Source organism: Leucopleurus acutus (genome assembly GCF_964270905.1).
Source record: "Leucopleurus acutus genome assembly, chromosome: 1".
NCBI lineage: Eukaryota > Metazoa > Chordata > Mammalia > Artiodactyla > Delphinidae > Leucopleurus > Leucopleurus acutus.
The window spans coordinates 200,584,988-200,608,211 of record NC_139142.1 but is presented as its reverse complement, the minus strand read 5'-3'; positions in this window follow the sequence as shown (position 1 = coordinate 200,608,211).

Genomic DNA, 23,224 nt, shown 5'->3' with positions numbered 1-23,224 from the left:
TCAGGGATGCCACACTCGCTCATCCTTGGCTATTGGTCTAAAGGTCCAGGCCGAAGGCATTCTCCATCATCCCTTCTAACAGACACAGTGACAGAGCCACTGCTCTAGACTCTTGCCCCATCCTGAGCAGGCTAGAGGATCAGATGCCATCTCCTTCTAGGCCTCCCATTAACCCAGCCGGCCAGCAGTTTTGTAAAAGACAACTTCTTCTATCTTCAGAGGCAAATTATCGGAAGTAGTTACATTTTAACTTTTCTCTCTTCAGACCACCCTCCCAGAATCAGAAAGGCCTTAACTGTTTGATGGAAATGTGTTCATTCACATGAAAAAGATTATTCTTTTCTAGGGCAGAAACACTCCACTGGCCTACAAAATAGTATTCTATAACATATCTTATCCTCAACCTCTAGGCAAAAATTACATTGAAATAACATTAAACTGATCCAATGGTTGCAAAGATAAAATTATTCTTCCAGAAACATGGTACGCCAAGTACAGGATCCAAGAAAACTCCTTTATATATACGACATATTACTTGATAGGGAAGAAAGTCTTCCGTGTAACCATAAAAAGAAACAAGGAACAAGCATATGTTTTGTATCCTCATATCATTTCGACTGAATAATATACTAGAACTTAAAATCAGTTTTTCTCTGGAGTAAGTTTTCACGCTCCAGTTTTCACATCACTCTTTCATGTTCCCTGGTTAAAGTTATTGTTAGTGGTGGTTACCACACTCTCTTACTAGGCTGTGATCTCCCCACATGCAAGGATTTTGCTTTGTTCATGTGTTTATTTCCAGAAAGGTGTTCAATAAATATTTGATAAATACATCAATAAAGTCATACTAAGCATCAAATTATGACAATAAACATAAACAGCTAAAATTTCTCCAAAGCCTCAGATTAAATTGAAAAACAAAATCTAAAACTTTTCTGCTTATAAGAGTTGTACCTAAAATATAAAATAAATGGCCCCAGACTTCCCTGGTGGCACAGTGGTTAGGAATCCGCCTGCCAATGCAGGGGACGCGGGTTCGAGCCCTGGTCCGGGAAGATCTCATGCCGCAGAGCAACTAAGCCTGTGCACCACAACTACTGAGCCTGCGCTCTAGAGCCCGCAAGCCACAACTACTGAGCCTATGTGCCACAACCGTTGAAGCCCACACACCTAGAACCCGTTTTCTACAATAAGAGAAGCCACCACAATGAGAAGCCCGCGCACCGCAACGAAGAGTAGCCCCTGTTCGCCGCAACTAGAGAAAGCCCGCACACAGCAGCGAAGACCCAACACAGCCAAAAATAAATAAATAAAATTTTACAAATAAATAAATAAATAAATGGCCCCAAAGTGCTAAATATAAAAAGATTGTGGTCATGAAGATTAAAAAGAAACATGAATACAGAGAAAACAGAACTGGCAATATTGATGTAGCAGAAGAAGTAGAATTTAAGACAAATCATTGAATCAAATAATTTTATATTGTCAAAGGTAAAATCAACTGAATTTGCCAGAGAATTATTTGTTTTTATGGGTTTTCATTTGTTTGTTTAGGGGTGTGCCAAAGAACCATTCTCGGATTTATTTATTCAATCTATTGCTTTCTGAGCAAAATAACCAAAAGGTTTATTTGCCAAATATGGCAAAAATCACATAATGTAAGAAAACTACAAATACATGTTGACAGAGACACAATCGCCAGGGGGTATTTCAATGGATCTGTGATGTACCAATAGTGGATAAAGTAAATCAAAAGATTTAAACAATAATGGTAATATATTGTGCTGAGTCTGCTTCTGATTAGGGTGTAAAAGTCACAAGAGAGCCTCACTCTCACCCTAACAACCAAAACAGCCTGGATAAACTACAAAACCATAGTTTTTTGGAGCTGAGGATGCAAAGTAACCTAAGTGAGTTCAACCACCAAAAGTAAGAAGCTATTTGAGGGAGATAAGACACCTACAGCTGCTCTCACTCCTGGTCTCTAGGAAAGGGTCAGGAGGAGGGAGAATCCTCCAGAGTTGTGGATAAAGAGAACCCAGCTGAAACTGTAGAAGCCTTTTAACAACATGTGTGAGTCCCAGCCACAAAGTCAGTCTGTTCCCAACCACCGATGCTTCCCTGCAGATTTCACTGAGTCCTCAGAGCACTGTGCCAAAGGATGAGAGGCAGGACAGGAGATCTCGGAGGATATCGCCTGAAGTATGTGAGGCCCCCTCCAAGTTCAAGCAGCCAATCTGGGAAGGAAGTGGGGAGCAGAGCAGGAAAGCTGAGAAAAATCAGTCTGAGGTGCCCTGGATTTCCAGCTGCCAAGAGACGAAGGCAGGGAAGGGTAACTGAGAGAAACTGCTCTGGGAAAACCTTTCTATATAGAATAAAAAGCCTGGGGCAAGAGCAGAGAGCAAGGGGGACGCCTCATTACTCAAAATTCTGATAACCTATAAAGCAGTGGGAGAGACCTGTAAGGAAGCTGTAAAGAACAAAGAATTCTCAGAATCTTATCAGTACTCAGATCCCCAAGGCCTAGAGAAGGGAAAGTCCTGATGATACACTGAAAACATTTTCATCTATTTGCCAATCAAATAAAGTTGCAATAAAACCCAGACCCAAGAGACTTCCCTGGTGGTCCAGTGGTTAAGACTGCGCTTCCACTACAGGGGGCACGGGTTCAATCCCTTGTCAGGGAACTAAGACCCTGTATGCCGCATGGTGTGGCCAAAAAATTAAAAATTTTTTTAAAAATCTGATATCTGTCATTTTGGACTTCCCTGGTGGCACAGTGATTGAGAGGTAGTGCCTGCAATGCAGGGGACACGGGCTCAAGCCCTGGTCCAGGAAGATCCCACATGCCACAGAGCAGCTAAGCCCATGCGCCACAACTACTGAGCCTGCACCCTAGAGCCCACAAGCCACAGCTACTGAAGCCTGTGCACCTAGAGCCTGTGCTCCACAACAAGAGAAGCCACCTCAATGAGAAGTCTGCGTACCGCAACGAAGAGTAGTCCCCGCTCGCCACAACTAGAGAAAGCCCACGTGCAGCAATGAAGACCCAATGCAGCCAAAAATAAATAAATAAATAAATAAAACCCAGACCCAATCGCACAAATTTTAACTCAGCCCCTCAATTCTAGTACCCCTTCCTGGAGGTAGACATTCTTTACTTCACTCTCTGTTGTTATTTTATATAAAATGACTGGCATCAATAAAAAATTACAAGACACCTAAAGAATCAAGAAAATATGATTTATGATCAAAAGAAGAAACAGTCAATAGAAACAGACAGTCATCTCTGAAACAGATTTTAAGTTTTTCAGGCAGGGATTTTAAAATAACTATGATAGAAATGCTAAAGGACCTAGTAGGAAGGTGGAAAACATGCATGAAGAGACGAGGAATTTCTAGAGACATAGAAACTATAACAGAATCAAATGGAAATGCTGGAAATTAAAAAGTACATTACAAATAAAGTACTCAATTGATGGCCTCGATGGCAGGCTGGACTAAGCAAAGAAAAAAACAGTAAACTTACAGACAGAGCAATAGCAATTTTAAAGTTGAAACAAAAGGAAAAATGAGTGAAAAGAATAAAACAAAGAATTTGAGATCTGTGAGGCAATATCAAATATCAAACATTTTAATGTATGTGTAATTGGAGTCTCAGAAACAGAGGACAGAAGGAAATGAGCAGAAAAATATTTGGGCAGATAATGGTCAGTAAACTTCTAAATCCACAAATCCAAGAAACCCAGCAAATCTCAAGCAGGATGAGTTAAAAGAAAACCACAACTCAGCACATCACTATCAAACTACTGAAAATCAAATATTAAGAGCAACCAGAGAAAAAGAACATGTCATTTCTCACCAGAAACAATGGAGGGCAAAAGGCAATGGAATATTATGTGTTTTTTTTTAACACTGAAATAAAAAATTGTTAACCTAGAATACTATACCCCATACAAAGTTGCTTCAAAAATGAAGTCAAAATGAAGGTATTTCCAGACACATAAAAACTTTAAAAAGTTGTCTCCAGCATACTTACATTGCAAGAAATGCTAAAAGATTTTTCAGACTTAAAGAGTTATTTCTTTCTGAAGGGAAACAGTATACCAGATAGAACAGATTGAATCCCAGATCTGCAGGAAGGAATGAAGACCAGCAGGAAGGGTAAATATCTGTGCTAATAGTTAAAATAAAAGACTTCATCTTTGTAGTAATGCATATATACATGTGCATACATGTGTATAATACTTTAAAATAATTTTTAAAACATTATTGACCATTTACACCAAAAATAGTAATATGTACTGTGGGTTTTATAGCATAAGAACACAAAATATGGGCTGGAGCAAATGGAATTCTTATACAGCTCATGAAGTAGTGTATTATTAGAAGGTTGACCATGAGCAACCACTACAAGAAATATCACAAAGATTTAAAAAGTCTATACAGGATATAAAATGGAATACTAAAAATTACACAGTGCACCCACACCCCAAAAAGGGCAGAAAATATATGGGAGGGGGAAACAAGGAGGTATTAGTCAAAGGGTACAAAGTTTCAGCTATGCAAGGTAAATAAATCCTGGAGATCTACTGTATAGCATAAAGCCTATAGTTGAAAATACCGTATTGTATTCTTCAAATTTGCTAAGAGTATAGATCTTATGTTAAGTGGTCCTAGAAGAAAAAAGAAAAAAGGGAGAAGAAGAATAGAGAAGGTAAGAGGAAACCTCTGGAGGTAATGGATAGGTCTAAGACATAGATTGTGGTCACAGTTTTACAGATGTGTACTTATCTCCATACTCATAAAGTATGTACATTAAATATGGACAGTTTTTTCTATGCCGATCATATTTCAATAAAATTTTTTTAAGTTAGGAAAGAAGAATCAAAAGAATAAAGAACTAATGAGATGGATAATAACCAATTCAATTGGGAGACATAAATCCAATCATATAATAATGACATTTAATGAAAATGGAATAAACATTCCAATTAAGGGTCAGAGTTTGACAGACTGAATACAGAAGCAAGATGAAGTATATACTGTTAAATATAAAGACACTGACAGGTTGAAAATAAAAGGGTAGAAAACAAAACATACCATGCAAATTTTAAGCATGAGAAAGTTGGTATGGCTATATACTTATCAAACAAAGTAGACTTTAAGCCAAAGAGTATTACTGGAGTATTTAAGTTGAAGAGTATTGACTCTTTAAGTCAAAGAGGATTAAGTTAAAGAGTATTACTAGTCAAAGAGTATTACTAAAGAGGATCCCTTCCTAATAATAAAAGGATTAATTCCTCAATAAGACAAATGCATGCAACTCATAAGAGATCTTGAAAACACATTTAAAACATCAAAGGAACTGAGCAGAAGCAAGAAGAACTACAATCCTGCAGCCTGTGGAACGAAAACCACATTCACAGAAAGATAGACAAGATGAAAAGGCAGAGGACTATGTACCAGATGAAGGAACAAGATAAAACCCCAGAAAAACAACTAAATGAAGTGGAGATAGGCAACCTTCCAGAAAAAGAATTCAGAATAACGATAGTGAAGATGATCCAGGACCTCGGAAAAAGAATGGAGGCAAAGATCGAGAAGATGCAAGAAATGTTTAACAAAGACCTAGAAGAATTAAAGAACAAACCAACAGAGATGAACAATACAATAGCTGAAATGAAAACTACACTAGAAGGAATCAATAGCAGAATAACTGAGGCAAAAGAACAGATAAGTGACCTGAAAGACAGAATGGTGGAATTCACTGCTGTGTAACAGAATGAAGAAAAAAGAATGAAAAGAAATGAAGACAGCCTAAGAGACCTCTGGGACAACATTAAACACAACAACATTCTCATTATAGGGGTCCCAGAAGGAGAAGAGAGAGAGAAGGGACCAGAAAAAATATTTGAAGAGAGTATAGTCAAAAATTCCCTAACATGGGAAAGGAAATAGCCACCCAAGTCCAGGAAGTGCAGAGAGTCCCATAAAGGATAAACCCAAGGAGAAACATGCCAAGACACACAGTAATCAAATAGGCAAAAATTAAAGACAAAGAAAAATTATTGAAAGCAGCAAGGGAAAAACGACAAATAACATACAAGGGAACTCCCGTAAGGTTAACAGCTGATTTCTCAGCAGAAACTCTACAAGCCAGAAGGGAGTGGCATGATATACTTAAAGTGATGAAAGGGAAGAACCTGCAACCAAGATTACTCTACCCGGCAAGGATCTCATTCAGATTCGATGGAGAAATCAAAAGCTTTACAGACAAGCAAAAGCTAAGAGAATTCAGCACCACCAAACCAGCTCTACAACAAATGCTAAAGGAACTTCTCTAAGTGGGAAACATAAGAGAAGAAAAGGACCTACAAAAACAAATCCAAAACAATTAAGAAAATCGTCATAGGAACATACCTATCGATAATTACCTTAAACGTGAATGGATTAAATGCTCCAACCAAAAGACACAGGCTTCCTGAATGGATACAAAAACAAGACCCATATATATGCTGTGCACAAGAGACCCGCTTCAGGCCTAGGGATGCATACAAACTGAAAGTTAGGGGATGGAAAAAGATATTCCATGCAAATAGAAATCAAAAGAAAGCTGGAGTAGCAATTCTCCTATCAAATAGACTTTAAAGACTATTACAAGAGACAAAGAAGGACACTACATAATGATCAAGGGATCAATCCAAGAAGAAGATATAACAATTGTAAATATTTATGCACCCAACATAGGAGCACCTCAGTACATAAGGTAAATGCTAACAATCATAAAAGGGGAAATCAACAGTAACACAATTGTAGTAGGGGACTTTAACACCTCACTTACACCAATGGACAGATCATCCAAAATGAAAATAAATAAGGAAACAGAAGCTTTAAATGACACAATAGACCAGTCAGATTTAATTGATATTTATAGGACATTCCATCCAAAAACAGCAGATTACACTTTCTTCTCAAGTGCACATGGAACATTCTCCAGGATAGATCACATCTTGGGTCACAAATCAAGCCTCAGTAAATTTAAGAAAATTGAAATCGTATCAAGCATCTTTTCTGACCACAACGCTATGAGATTAGAATGAATTACAGGGGAAAAAACGTAAAAAACACAAACACATGGAGGCTAAACCATACATTACTAAATAACCAAGAGATCACTGGAGAAATCATACAGGAAATCAAAAACTACCTAGAGACAAATGACAATGAAAATATGACGATCCAAAACCTATGGGATGCAGCAAAAGCAGTTCTAAGAGGGAAGTTTATAGCTATACAAGCCTACCTCAAGAAACAAGAAAAATTTCAAATAAACAATCTAACCTTACACATAAAGGAACTAGAGAAAGAAGAACAAACAAAACCCAAAGTTAGCAGAAGAAAGAAATCATAAAGATCAGAGCAGAAATAAATGAAATAGAAACAAAGAAAACAATAGCAAAGATCAATAAAACTAAAGGCTGGTTCTTTGAGAAGATAAACAAAATTGATAAACCATTAGCCAGACTCATCAAGAAAAAGAGGGAGAGGACTCAAATCATTAAAATTAGAAATGAAAAAGGAGAAGTTACAACAGACACCGCAGAAATACAAAGCATCCTAAGAGACTACTACAAGCAACTCTATGCCAATAAAATGGACAATCTGGAAGAAATGGACAAATTCTTAGAAAGGTATAACCTTCCAAGACTGAACCAGGAAGAAATAGAAAATATGAACAGACCACTCACAAGTAATGAAATTGAAACTGTGATTAGAAATCTTCCAACAAACAAAAGTCCAGGACCAAATGGCTTCACAGGTGAATTCTATGAAACATTTAGAGAAGAGCTAACACCCATCCTTCTCAAACTCTTCCAGAAAATTGCAGAGGAAGGAACACTCCCAAACTCATTCTATGAGGCCACCATCACCCTGATACCAAAACCAGACAAAGATACTACAAAAAAAGAAAATTACAGACCAATATCATTGATGAATATAGATGCAAAAATCCTCAACAAAATACTAGCAAACAGAATCCAACAACACATTAAAAGGATCATACACCATGATCAAGTGGGATTTATCCCAGGGTTGCAAGAATTCTTCAATATACACAAATCAATCAATGTGATACACCATATTAACAAACTGAAGAATAAAAACCATATGATTGTCTCAATAGATGCAGAAAATGCTTTTGACAAAATTCAACACCCATTTATGATAAAAATTCTCCAGAAAGTGGGCATAGAGGGAACCTACCTCAACATAATAAAGGCCATATATGACAAGCCCACAGCAAACATCATTCTCAATGGTGAAAAACTGAAACCATTTCCTCTAAGATCAGGAACAAGACAAGGATGTCCACTCTCACCACTATTATTCAACATCGTTTTGGAAGTCCTAGCTATGGTAATCAGAGAAGAAAAAGAAATAAAAGGAATACAAATTGGAAAAGAAGAAGTAAAACTGTCACTGTTTGCAGATGACATGATACTATACATAGAGAATCCTAAAGATGCCACCAGAAAACTACTAGAGCTAATCAATGAATTTGGTAAAGTTGCAGGATACAAAATTAATGCACAGAAATCTCTTGCATTCCTATACACTAATGATGCAAAATCTGAAAGAAAAATTAAGGAAACACTCCCATTTACCATTGCAACAGAAAGAATAAAATACCTAGGAATAAACCTACCTAGGGAGACAAAAGACCTCTATGCAGAAAACTATAAGACACTGATGAAAGAAATTAAAGATGATACCAACAGATGGAGAGATATACCATGTTCTTAGATTGGAAGAATCAACATGGTGAAAATGACTATACTACCCAAAGCAATCTACAGATTCAATGCAATCCCTATCAAATTACCAATGGCATTTTTTATGGGACTAGAACAAAAAATCTTAAAATTTGTATGGAGACAAAAAAGACCCCAAATAGCCAAAGCAGTCTTGAGGGGAAAAAGCGGAGCTGGAGGAATCAGACTCCCTGACTTCAGACTATACTACAAAGCTACAGTAATCAAGACAATATGGTACTGGCACAAAAACAGAAACATAGTTCAATGGAACAAGATAGAAAGCCCAGAGATAAACCCATGCACCTATGGTGAACTAATCTATGACAAAGGAGGCAGGGATATACAATGGAGAAAAGACAGTCTCTTCAATAAGTGGTGCTGGGAAAACTGGACAGCTACATGTAAAATAATGATATTAGAACACTCCCTAACACCATACACAAAAATAAACTCAAAATGGATTGGAGACCTAAGTGTAAGACCAGACACTCTAAAGCTCTTAGAGGAAAACATAGGAGGAACACTCTTTGACATAAATCACAGCAAGATCTTTTTGGATCCACCTCCTAGAGTAATGGAAATAAAAACAAAAATAAACAAATGGGACCTAATGAAACTTCAAAGCTTTTGCACAGCAAAGGAAACCATAAACAAGACCAAAAGACAACCCTCAGAATGGGAGAAAATATTTGCAAACGAATCAACGGACAAAGGATTAACCCCCAAAATATATAAACAGCTCATGCAGCTCAATATTAAAAATACAAAGAACCCAATCCAAAAATGGGCAGAAGATCTAAATAGACATTTCTCCAAAGAAGACATACAGATGGCCAAGAAGCACATGAAAAGCTGCTCAACATCACTAATTATTAGAGAAATGCAAATCAAAACTACAATGAGGTATCACCTCACACTGGTTAGAACGGGCATCATCAGAAAATCTACAAACAACAAATGCTGGAGAGGGTGTGGAGAAAAGAGAACCCTCTTGCACATTGGTGGAGAACAGTATGGATGTTCCTTAAAAAACTAAAAACAGAATTACCATATGATCCAGCAATCCCACTACTGGGCATATACCCAGAGAAAACCATAATTCAAAAAGACACATGCACCCCAATGTTCACCGCAGCACTATTTACAATAGCCAGGTCATGGAAGCAACCTAAATGCCCATCGACAGACGAATGGATAAAGAAGATGTGGTACATATATACAATGGAGTTTTACTCAGCCATGAAAAGGAACAAAACTGGGTCATTTGTTGAGACGCGGATGGATCTAGAGACTGTCATACAGAGTGAAGTAAGTCAGAAAGAGAAAAACAAATATCGTATATTAACGCATGTATGTGGAACCTAGAAAAATGTTACAGATGAACCGGTTTGCAGGGCAGAAGTGGAGACACAGATGTAGAGAACAAACGTATGGACACCAAGGGGGGAAACCTGCGGTGGATTGGGGATGGTGGTGTGATGAATTGAGCAATTGGGATTGACATGTATACACTGATGTGTATAAAACTGATGACTAATAAGAACCTGCTGTATAAAAAAAATTAAATTAAATTAAAAATTTTTTTAAAAATCAAAGGAAGAATGGACAAAGCCACAAAGATAGTGGAAGGTTTTTTAACATCCTTCTTTCAATAATTGATGGGGAAAAATACTAGTAAAAATATAGATTATTTGAACAACATGATCAATTAGCTTTACGTAATTAATATTTTTATAACCCAACTCCCAAGTCTATAGTGTACATTCTTTCTAAGTGCACATGAAACATTCAGCAAGTAGACCATAAACTGGGCAGTAAATAAGTCTCCATGCATATCAAAGGATGGAAATAATACACAGTGTATTTTCAGACCACTATGGTATTATGTTGACTTATTTGATGGCTCTTAAAAACACATAATGCACATTCTTTTGGAGTTTATGTGAAACAGTTATAAAATTGATGAAATGCTAATTAAGAAAAATAAAATCTCCTAATAAAATTTTGGTCATAAAATTTTCAGTCCTTCATCTGTCATCTTAAATGAAAAAATCCAAAATTCAATGTTTTACACTAAAACAATGATTTCTAAAACCTTAATCCCATGGATAAGGGATACTTTCAAAGTAGCAAGTACCTTAATACTCTTCAAAGTAGCAATAGTTTAAGAAGTATTAAGTACCCTTAATACTCTTCAAAGTAGCAATGGTTTAAGAAGAAATTGAAGGATATAATGGCAGTTATTTTGAAAAAAAATAATAATAATGAGATCACTATTGAAACCAGCTGGGCTCAAAGATGATATAAAAGGGGAGGAGAGATGAACAGGTAGAGCACAGAGGATCTTAGGGCAGTGATAATACCTTATGACACTATAATGATGGATACATGTCATTTTGAATTTGTCCAAAACCACAGAATGTACAGCACTAAGAGTGAACCCTAATGTAAACTATGGACTTTGGGTAATTGTTATGTGTCAGTGTAGGCTGGACAATTGTAACAAACATACCACTCTGGTGGGGGATGTTGATAATGGGGGAGGGATGCATGTGTGGGCGAGGGGAGTTTATGGGAAATCTCAGTACCTCCCACTCAATTTTACTGTGAACCTAAAACTGCTCTAAGAATAAAGTCTTTTTACAAAGAGTTAAACTCAAAGGCAACATCATAGCCTTAAACATTCTTATTATTTTAAAAAAATGTAATAAGGAAAATACATTAAAAATGAACATAAAAGCAGAAAAAATAAATTAGTAGAAAAATGAATTAAATAAGTAAATTAAAAACCTGGTTCTTTGACAACAAACAAAATTGATAAACATTTGGCAAACATAATAAAGAAAACAGTTTTAACAAAAAATTAATAAATTAGAATGAGAAAGTGATAAACATCTGAGATAAAGGTACAAAGGAGATTAAAACTATTCACAATTTTATGGTATTAAATTTGGGAATCTCTAACAAAAACCAAAATGCTTCTCCTAGTAAATATAAATAACCAAAGCTTTTGCAATGCAACAACGCGTAAAAGGCATGAAAAGAACAAGATCTGAGAAAGTTACGCAGAAACCACCTTCAAAGCAGACCTGGAACTCTGATGGATTTCCTGATAGATTTCTTTAAATTGTCAATGTGTGAGTAACTCCTGTGTCACATAAACTTTTCCAGAGAGTACAAAACAGTGGAAGGAAAGTAACTTAATTTACTTAATAAATCACATAACCCTGACACCAAAATCTAATGAAGGTGGAAAGAAAATGGCTGAGGGAAGGGCAGAGAACCTTTGGTGCAGGGTGAGCAAGGCTGGAGAGAGGGCGGTGCACCACCCAGATCGCTGATCAGTGGTGCTGAGCAGAGAGAGGAAATGCCAAGATACACCCAGCAGGGTGGACACAGGAAGACGTGAGTCACTTCCATTTTTGAGCCTCTCCATGTAAAAAAAATTAAGAAAGGCCAAAGCAATTTTTCAAATATAATAACAGTTAACAAACACTTTAAATACTTACAAAAATATAAATAAATGCAGCACTATTAGAGCATCATGTGGAGATAATCAAGAGTAGATGTGAAGCCTTTAAAGAAGTGAGATCTTTCTAGCAACACTCGCACCACCCACAAACCCACCACACACACACACACACACACACACACACACACACACACACACACACACACACACACACACTTCCCTGGGGACAGATGGACTAATGCTGAGAGTGGAGTTTGTGAGAGGAAGTGGAAACAGAAACTTTAAACGTTTCTGGAAACAACTCTTTATGTTTCTGCATCCTGAGTGTGACGTACACCATGAAGGGTATAACTTGGTTGCCAGTAGCATTATTGTGACAGGGAAGAACAAATCTGACTCCATATTAGATCTGTTTCTTTCACTCTAACCTTTGTATTCTATGCTTTTGCTACAAGTTAAGAATGTTACCTATTGCCTGAAATATACAGGATAGCCCATCCTCAAGGTCCTGACCTTTAAAGGCATAACACCTTTCCATTCATATAGAGATAAAGCATTGCAGAATAGAGAATAACATGTGTCTTGTTGGAGGTTTGTAGGAACATCATGACCTGACCTACATGGGCAGCTGCAAGAATGAAGGATTCCGGCACCAGGAAGTTTGCAACAAGCAGCCACAGCCCGTCCCTTTTTAGTATAAGAGAAGCCTGAATTCTAACCTGAATTCTAACTCGGGTAAGATGGGTCTTTGGGACAGCAGTCCCCCGTCTTCTCAGTCTGCTGGCTTCCTGAAGAAAGTTGCTATTCATTCCCCCAACAACTTGTCTCTCGATTTACTGGCCTCTCATGTGGTCAGCAGTATGAGCTTGGACTTGGTGACATGATCATTTATGATGAAATATTATCAGAACAAAACAGTGTTTATATGATTAACCTTATTATATGCTATTACCTCATAAGTTCTAATCAAGAAATCTGCAGAAAGAGGTGTTGCCAACCTACCCTTGATGTCAGGCACCGATTTCTGGCAGGGAATACCTTCCATGCCTCAGTTTCTGCTTCCCAGGCCTGTAGAAAGCCCAGGGCCAGGTCTGGATGGGCCAAGGGCAGGCTGGTGTTAAGCCCAGAGCCCCTGCTGCATTCTTCCCTAAGGCCCTGTGCTTATTCTGTCATACTGCTCCTGACTCCTTTGTCATTTATTATAATTTTTACTCTCAGGTGCCTCTTTGCCTCATTTGGCAAACTTGCCTCCTTTACAGCTGTGCGAGGCCATGAGACTGGGTTCTGGCCAATTGGATATTAACAGAAGTGGTGTGTACAATTTCCAGATGTCATGAAAGGAGGAGACAGGCCCGTATCTTCCCCTTTTCTCCTTCCTGCTGGCTGGAATGCAGACGTGAGTGCTAGAGCTGAAGCAGCCATCTTGGGCCATGAGGTAAACTTGGGAAACAGAGCCCAACACAGTGGAGCAGTAAGATATAAGGAGCCCAGGGAGCTGGCTAACCTTAGGGTGAGCACAACTCCCCCAAACACTGTGTGAATCTGGGGTCACCAAAGAGGAGAAGAGGTTGGAAGGTGGGGGCCCAGCACTGGCCTCCTCAGGGGAGGTTCTGCCTCCTGCCTGCTGGGAGAGGAGTCTGGTTCCTCAGAGCAGCTGTCACCTGCTCTGCATAACTAGATGCCATTCTTCTTTGTATCAGCTGGACCTCCTACCCACTTTCAACTTGTAGAAAGATGCCGAGAAATTAGGCTGGTGTCAAGCCGGGTACAATTAACACCCCTTCTTGCCTTTGTCCTGGATTCGTTTAATAACTGTCTTTGTAGGTTTTGTTCAGAGCTCCTCACAATTGCCGTCAAATAACTCCTTGGCTCTACGTGCAAGAGTCCAACGCAGCTGTGCCTCAGAAGCTCACACGGGAGGAAGGATGTGCCCGAAAATTCCTCTTAGGGAAGGAGCCCAGTTCGTGGGAAATATGCTGGTGTAGGGACCCCTGTCTGACAACCTCAAGAGAATCCTCCCAGCCTTGGACCTCTGACTCCTGCCTCCATGCTCTCAGAGGGTCCTTCCAAGTGGAAGCTCCCACTGTCCTTTCCAGAGCTGGGAGAGGGAAATGGGACTCCACTCCTTTGCAAGCTGTGGCTGGGGGGGGCTGGGGGGGACTCGAGGACTGAAGCTGCACAGACCTCCCCCAAACCTTGACGGTCTCTGAAGAGGAGCAAGAAGAATCCAGATCACGGAAGGCGTGCTGAACAGTACACCTGGGAAACCCATCGGAGTCTTCTCTGAAATGGCCCTGAGCCTGTACTTCCTCCTCAGTGGTGAGCAGCGATGACCTGCAGGTCAGCTAAATCTTCGCGTCCCTTCAGATCTAGATAAGGTTGGCTCTCCTTCTTCTCCATGACTCGCGGGTGTTCAGAGCATTCCCGGAGATCTCACACGTGCGTTGGGGGGCTTCAGTTGTCACGTCATTTTTGCCTCCACCTCTGAAATCTTGGACTCACTTTTTTCTGACCAAGACACGACGGTCACACCATCCTTGACTTACACACACCCAGGGTGACACAGCACAGGCACTGACGATCAGGTAGATGCCAGCGTTAACGTCGGGGTGAGCCCACCACGGCTACCAGATGAACACCAGCAGGCAGAGTCCCCACAGGCACACACACGTGGTGCTGGCGAGGACAGGGAGCTGTACAAATTGTTGAAAGCCCAGAGGAGGGTCATCTGTGTACCAAGCGATCTTATATCATCATTCTCACTGGAAGATTCACTGTGGCTACGCCCCCATCACAGCGCCCACCTCACGAGCTCTTCACGCATGTCAGACACCATTAGATGTCTCCCTAACAGCCACCTCCTGCCTTTTCCCATCTAATGAAACCTCATTTTTATTCAAGCGTGGGGCCCTGCTTCTCAAAGGTGAGCCCTTTGACGGGACCAGGGGGTGAACCATGTGCCTGAGCGACCCTCACGTTGACCTTGGCCAGGGATGGGAATAGCTGTGGGTACAGGAAACCAGAGCTAGCCAGTAGTAGTCTCCTAGAAGCTTCTGGAGCGTATTTTCTTTCTTGGTAAAAATAATAAGATATGAAAGGAAAAGCTCTCTTCCACTCCCCTTTCTGCCCTGCTGTTTTTTTTTTGTTTGTTTTTTGTTTTTTGTTTTTTTTGTGGTACGGAGGCCTCTCATTGTTGTGGCCTCTCCCATTGCGGAGCACAGGCTCCGGACGCGCAGGCTCAACGGCCACAGCTCACGGGCCCAGCCGCTCCGCGGCATGTGGGATCTTCCCGGACCGGGGCACGAACCCGTGTCCCCTGCATTGGCAGGCGGAGTCTCAACCACTGCGCCACCAGGGAAGCCCTCTGCCCTGCCTTTGAATGCAGCTACATGAGGACCATCTTCCCAGAGTTGGACAGATACGGCACAACCAGGAGGGAGAGTCCCCAGGCCAAGGCCAGTGGGGCAGAGATATGGGAAGAGCCTGGGTCTTCCGGAACCCCTGACCTCAGGACACTCCTCATGTGAGACCATTTAAGCTCCCAGGTTTCAGCCACTTTGAGAGACCTCCTGCTTCCTGCGGCCACACAGCCTTTCACCAACTTATGTGTCCTCTCCCCTCCTCTCTGTACCTCTCACACTGAGATCAAGTTCTCTTCATCTTCTCCTGCAGTCCAGTTTAAACAGCTCTTTCATTTGCTGTGCAAATGAAATGTGCCTTTCATAGTCTCGTTTTGTGTCCCAAAGAGCTTAGTCCAGATATTTTCCCAAACAAAAAAGAATTTCCTCCCTAAGAAGAATTCTGGTGCTGGCCCTCAATAGGCTTTTTGTCTTAAAAACAAAAAATCAGGGCAGATCTCATTCAGGGACCTCCAAGAGATAATAATCTCTACAAATCATGGGATGCCCTGGTTGTCTGCCGCTGATTTCACTCTTACTGGTTGTAGAGCCCAGAGAAAAGTTCAAAGCGTTTCCATCTCAGGAAACCCATGCTCCCACCCTGGGGTGTCCCATCTGAGCCTCAGTTCCTTGGAACGAGGGCCTCTCCCACTCTTGTTGCAACCTTTCTCTCCAGGCTCTGCCTCATGGTTCTGCTGCTGACACATCCTTTCCTGCAAGCAAACTAAACTTCCCTCCCCTCTGTCCTTCTCACACAACAGCGCCCTCTCTTCTCGAACAAACGTATGGACACCAAGGGGGGGAAATGGTGGAGTGGTGGTGGTGGGATGAATTGGGAGATTGGGATTGACATGTATACACTAATATGTATAAAATGGATAACTAATAAGAACCTGCTGTATAAAAAAATAAACTAAATAAAATTCAAAACAAACAAAAAAAAACAATGCCCTCTCTTCTCTTACTTCCTCCCTTTTCCTCCGATTCCTTAATGTCCCACATAGACCCACCCTTGCCCATCTCCACTCCAAGCACCTACCTGCCTGATATAGAAAAAACACTTCTGCAGCCCTCAGTGGTGCCAGGTGCTGGACCAGGCTGGGGAACCAGCCGTAATCAAGACAGACCCAGGGGTGGAGCTCATGGAGCCGACATTCTGGCGGGAAAATGAACTATCAGCAAATGATTACATAAATGATTAAGGACAACTGTGACAAGCACATTTCATCTTTCCTCAGAGAGGGGTGCAGGGGACGGTCCTCCTCCCAACCCCTTCTAAGGGGTGTGACACAGCAAGGAGCACACGTAGCAGGAGACACTTGGCTTCAGACTCTGGCACTGGCTCTTTCAGGAACCGGGCCTCAGTTTCTTCATCTGTAAATTGGGAATAACGACACTCACCTAGAGATTTGGCTGTGAAGATCAAAGCTCCTAAAACCCCTAGCGTAGCACCTTGATATGGTGCTTATCGTAGTAGAATGTGAAACTGGACGTTACAGCCAAGGCACCAAAGCTATAGTAACTGCTACGTTATGATGGAGAGCTGAGGCCGTTTGCAGAATTTTGAAGCAGATAATTGAAAACTGGTGACCCAACCTCGAACCCCTTCACTCACAACAAGAGTTGGGTGCTGTGGGTCCCACCTTCATCTCAAGGGTGGCTTTGTAGCGGGGAGGTCTCTGCCCTTTGCCTTGGGAGAGGCTTCGGGGGGACCGTCAGGAAGCTTGATGTGTCCCTGCAGTTGGGGGCGCAGGGCTGGTGCCGACTCCAGCCTGGAAAAGCCAAGGCAGCGGTGTCAGCAAGTCAGAGGCACCACCGGACTAAGAACTTCTGGGTCCCCTTCTCTTCATCCCCCTCACGTCCTCGGAGAGGGCAGAAGAGATTACCGAGCTGGGGAAGGAAGATGTGCAAACTAAGGAAAAAGAAGAGGAGGACTTTGGGATGGAGGTGACCTCCCCTGCGGCCAGCGGAGGCCTCTTGAGGGAGCTGAGCGGAGCGTGACCTGCGGGTGAAGATGGAGTTTTGCTCTGGGTCTGGACTGGTCTTCTCTAGGAGTGACTGGACCCAGGCTATGTCTGGGACTTAAGTTCATACGGCAATTTTAATGATCTAACAGTGCTCAGAAAAGTCAGGGCACCCACCGGAACTTTTCACTCAGGGCAGAAGGAGGGTAGCGGCTGTGAACAAGTTCAGAGGGACAGTGGGAGACCGAAACCAGAACTGCTTCTGTGAACACACCCACAAGGCCTGCCCGTGAACACACGGGTTACACGACCGCGGCTGTGGGCAGGCCAGGAGGTGCGCCCAGGAGGTGCCGGGAATGATTGAGTCTTACACGCCTCCCATGCTAAGCGCGGGGCCGGGAAGGGTCCCAGCAGTTGCCCTGAGTCCCCTGTAGCAGCGCTACGACTTCGGTTCTTGGTAAGAGGGGAAGCGATATTAAGCCCAGACCATGGTCCCTGGACCCACATGAGTGAGGCTGTCCTCCCCTTCCCGTTTCACAAAATTCTCGCGCTCAGGTGGGCTTCTGAGATGCTCCCTTTCCCCTTTCAAGGCTGTCTTTGAAAACTGCTCTAACCCATTATCTTCTTCACATCGCAGAGGCCAAAGGAGGAGCCCTCAAGGACTCTGCGTCACCCATCTGCCTGCAGCTACCATCAATTCCCTTAATGGGAGACAGACACCAATTAGGCTAAATAGTAAAGGGCAGATGGCTGAGGCCAAGGCTGAACACTGATCTGAACGTACCATAAATATGTGACCCTGGTAGAAACAGCCAGGTGACCACCAAAGATTTGTGCTGCCCTTTCATGGTGACAAGCAGTTACTGGAAAGTGGCTGCCCAGCAGGGAATTATGTTCTCCAGATGGCCTTGCACCCGGTGGGCTGCGTGCCCCCTCCCAGCTACAGGGGTTAAGAAATGAAGGCACCTTCTGCATGGTCATCTTCCCCAGGTGCAGGCAGCATGAGACGGCTCTGTGTAGCTAGACAAAAGCACAGCCCCTGAAGGAAGGGGCCTGGGTCCCGGGAGACCACAAGGAGGGTCACCGTGTTAGTTTCCTAGGATTGCCTAACAAAGGACCACTTACCTAATGACTGAAAACAACAGACATCTGCTGTCTGACAGCTCTGGAGGCCAGAAGTTCAAAACCGAGGCATGCGCTCCTAAAGCTCTAGAGGAGACTCCTTGAAACTTCCAGCCTCTGTACCTCCAGGTGCTCCTAGGGTCGCAGCTACATGACTTCATTCTCTACCTTCATCTTCACGTGGTCTGCTCCTCTGTGTCTTCTCCTCTTGTGTTTCTTTTAATTTTTTTAAACTTTACTTATTATTTTTGGCTGCTTTGGGTCTTCGTTGCTGCGCGCGGGCTTTCTCTAGCTGCGGTGAGCAGGGGCTACTCTTCGTTGTGGTGCGCGGGCTTCTCATTGCAGTGGCTTCTCTTGTTTAAGAGCGTGGGCTCTAGGTTCGCGGGCTTCAGTAGTTGTGGCACGCGGGCTTAGCTGCTCCACGGCATGTGGGATCTTCCCAGAGCAGGGATCAAACCCGTGTCCCCTGCATTGGCAGGTGGATTCTTAAGCACTGCGCCACCAGGGAAGCCCTCTTCTCATGCTTCTTATAAGGACTTGTCATTGGACTGGGGGTCCATCCAGTTAATGCAGGGTGCTCTCATCTCGAGAGCCTTACTTAATGACATCTGCAAAGACCCTTTTTCCCAACAAGTTCACATCTACAGGTACCAGGGGTTAGAACTTCAACACACCTTTCTGGAGGCCGTGGTTCAACTCACTACAGTCACCTACAAACATGGCCACATTGGATGACAATGTGAGTGAAAAATAAACTGTTACTGTGTTAAGTCACAGCAAACTTTGGGTTTTATGTGTTTCAGCCCCAAGCATGATATTAACAGGACAGTGATTGGTCCTGAAGCTTCCCAGAGGTGAGCTTCGTGGACTCAGCGAAAGTGCAGAGAACACAGAATACCTGAAGGTGGTGTGGGAGGAGAATGGGTGGCTGATGGAGGCAGGGAGGCTGGAGACAGAGAGGAAGCTGGGGAGCCAGGGTAACAGCTGAGGATGCTGAACCCCCGTCAGGGAACTCCCATTTCTGCCTGCCTGCCTGCCTTCCTCCCTCCCTCCCTCCATTCCTTCCTTCCTCCCTCCCTCCCTCCCTCCCCTCCTCCCTCCCCCCCTTCCTTCCTTCCTCCCTCCCTCCCTCCCTCCCTTCCTCTCTCTCTCTCTCAGCATACATTTATCGAGTGCAGAGACTACATACCAGGCTGGGTGCTATGGCCCCAGCAATGACCACAAGAGAGAATATCCCTCCCTACATGGCGCTTACATTCTAAAGGGGTCGATAACAGACCTAAAGGGAGAAACAGACAGAAACACAGTAATAGCAGGGGACTTCAATACCCTGCTTCCAGCGATGGACAGATCATCTAGACAGAAAATCAATAAGGAAACATGGACTTAAAGTACACACTAGCCTAGAGGGACTTCGCAAACATTTACAGAACTTCCCATTCAAAAGCAGCAGAACATGTACTCTTCTCAAGGGCACATGGAATGTTCTCAGGAGAGATCATATGTTAGGCCACAAAGCAAGTCTTAATAAATTTAAGAAGACTGAAATTGTATCAAGAATCTGTTCCAACCTCAATGGTATGAAACTAGAAATCAATTGCAAGAAGATAACTGGAAAATTGACAAATACATGGAGATTAAACAACATGCTACTGAACGCCCAACAGGTCAAAGAAGAAATCAAAGGAAGAATTTAAAACTCTTGAGGCAAGTGCAAATGGAAATGCAACATGCTGGCCAGGATGTGGAAGAAAGGGAACCCTTTTACACTGATGGTGGGCATGGAAATAGTGCAGCCACTGTAGAAAACAGTATGGAGGTTCCTCCAAAAATTAAAAATACCATGTGACCCAGCAATTCCCCTTCTGGCTAGTTATCTGAAAGGAACTCTAACTTGAAAAGATATATAACCCCCCAATGTTCACAGCAGCATCATTTACAATAGCCAAGACATGGAAGCAACGTAAGTGTCCATCAACAGATAAGTGGCTAAAGAAAACGTGGAATATTATCCAGCCATAAAAAAGAAGAAAATCTTGCCATTTGCACCATCATGCATGGATCTTGAGGGCATCATGTTAAGTGAAATAAATCAAACAGAAAAGGATGAATACCATATGATCTCACTCATATGTGGAATCTAAAAACTAAACGAAAAAAAACCACTCATAGTTACAGACATGAGATCGGTGGTTGTCAGAGGTAGGGTTAGGAGTCAAGAACTAGATTCACTGTGGCCATCAGCCCACATGTATACAAATATCGAACCATTATGTCACACACCTGAGATGGATATAATGTTGTGTGTCAATTAGACCTCCAAACAGTGTGGCCCTAGAATGGTAATCCCCCCTTTGTTGTCTGATAGAAACAGATGCAAAACTGCTCTGAGTAAAGCAGAAACTAACACACCATTGTAAAGCAATTATACTCCAATAAAGATGTTTAAAAACAAAAGACATTAAAAAAAAAAAAAAAGAACTGCTCTGAGGGGCCCCCAAGTAGCCAGATAACAGGGTACATGACCCAAATTACAACATGAAAAAATAATTCTCAATCCACAGTGAGATCAGAACCCCAGAATTCTAAGTATACTTTCAATAATTAAAGCATAAAAGAAGGAATTACATAACATGGAAGAAAATCTTTCCACAGAAAGAGAATGGTCAACATCACTAGTAGTCAAAGAAATGTAAGCCAGGACAACACTGAGGTTCCCTTGCTCTGCGTAACGGTGCGTGAAGATTAGAAGAGGGTGATCCTCGCGGTACTAAGAGGGAGGATAAGAGCCCCTGGCACCTTGCTAGCGGGGCGCACCTGGAGTCTTACCTTCGGTGTCCCCGTGTTACCAACGCGGGTCCTTGGACTCCTTAGTCAACAGCAGTTGATAAGAGGCCCGATGAGGAATTCGGGCATGACTTCCCTGCTGCAGCAGGAGGGAGCGAAAGCAAGTAATGCGTGCCCTTGCTCGCCGGTAGGAGGGCGGGCTGGTTCCTTTAAAGAAGGTGAGGGTGGAGGCAGATCAGTGGGTGGGGCCGGAGGCGTGGCCTAGCTGGTCGGCCCACCCCCTCGGTGGTGCCCTGGTGAGGATCCTGCGCAGTACACCCCTGCTTGTGCACCCAGCCCCTCAGAAGTGGCAGTCGATCTGTGGCCTTTTTGAATCTTACTGTTCGTAATTACCCTGACTGCGCCTGTGTGCAGTTATTTCTCGTCCCGTAGAGTTTCTTTGCGTTCTGTTGCTGGAGGACACGTCTGTCCAGCTGCAATCACTGCAGCAAACGGTCCCGCGTCCCAGGTCCCCACCTGTCTCACCCAAAGCAGAGCCCAAGACGGCTGACTTGGAGGTGATCCCAGGAAGCAGCAGTGCAGGACACGGGGCGGGAAACAGGGAAGGAGGGAAGCCAGGCCGACGATGTGTCATCAAGTCCCCTGAGGTGGATGCCGGTACCCAGTTCTGCAAGTGTCCACCTGGGCATGAAGGGGAAGCCGTCACCCAGCGGCTCTCGTCGCCACAGATCCAAGTGGCCTCCCGGGCAACGACGCTTCCAGATCGCACACCTGGGGGTGACAGCAGCTTGCAGCAGCTGCCCATGCCGAGGCTTCAGAAGAGCCCCAGGGCAGGGATCTAGGGGCCAGGGGGAGGCGCGCTCAGGCTGCACCTACACCATGCTCATCACAGTAATGGGAAGAGATGCCATTACTGATGCCCCACTGATGCCCCCAGCGGACAGTCTCGGAATTACCCCTCAGAGCATCCATCTGGGGGAAGGATCCTAATATGGAGCGGATGTGCTTTTAACTATACCTGAGAAAGGAAGGGAGAGGGAGGGAGGGGATGCAGCGGAAGCGAAACAGGAAGGAAAAGAGGGAGGAAAATGTCTATTTGTTCCATTAACCTTCCCTAGTCAACCATATTTCCCCCACTTTCCCCTGGGGAAAGAAGCCACAGCTGAAAAACAAAGAGACCTACTAATGGTTAATTCTCAGCTTTGAGCTTCCCGTGGCCTTAATGAATTAAGTTTGATTTAAGGATTTTTTTCAAGATTAGTTTTACCTGTACTCGATGTTTGCTTTACATTTTGATTTTAAAGTGTAAGGCTAGCATATGATGCAACTTACACAGCAAAAGGGACTTTGCAGGTGTGATTAAGAGTTTTGAGGTGGCGAGATGATCCTGGATTATTCGGGGGCCAGGGGCAGTGTAATCGCAGGGTTCTTTAAGGGGGAAGCTGGGTCACAGTCAGAGGAGGCGATGTGACAATAGAAGCAAAGGTCAGAGAGAGAGCAAGAGGCAGATGTGAAGATGCTGCGTTGCCAGGCTGAAGATACAGGAAGGGGCCCTCGCCAGCCATGCCGGCTGTCTCTAGAAGCTGGAAAAGGGAAGGAAACAGATTCTCCCTCAGGGCCTCCACAAGGAACACAGCACTGCTGAATTTGATTTTAGGACAT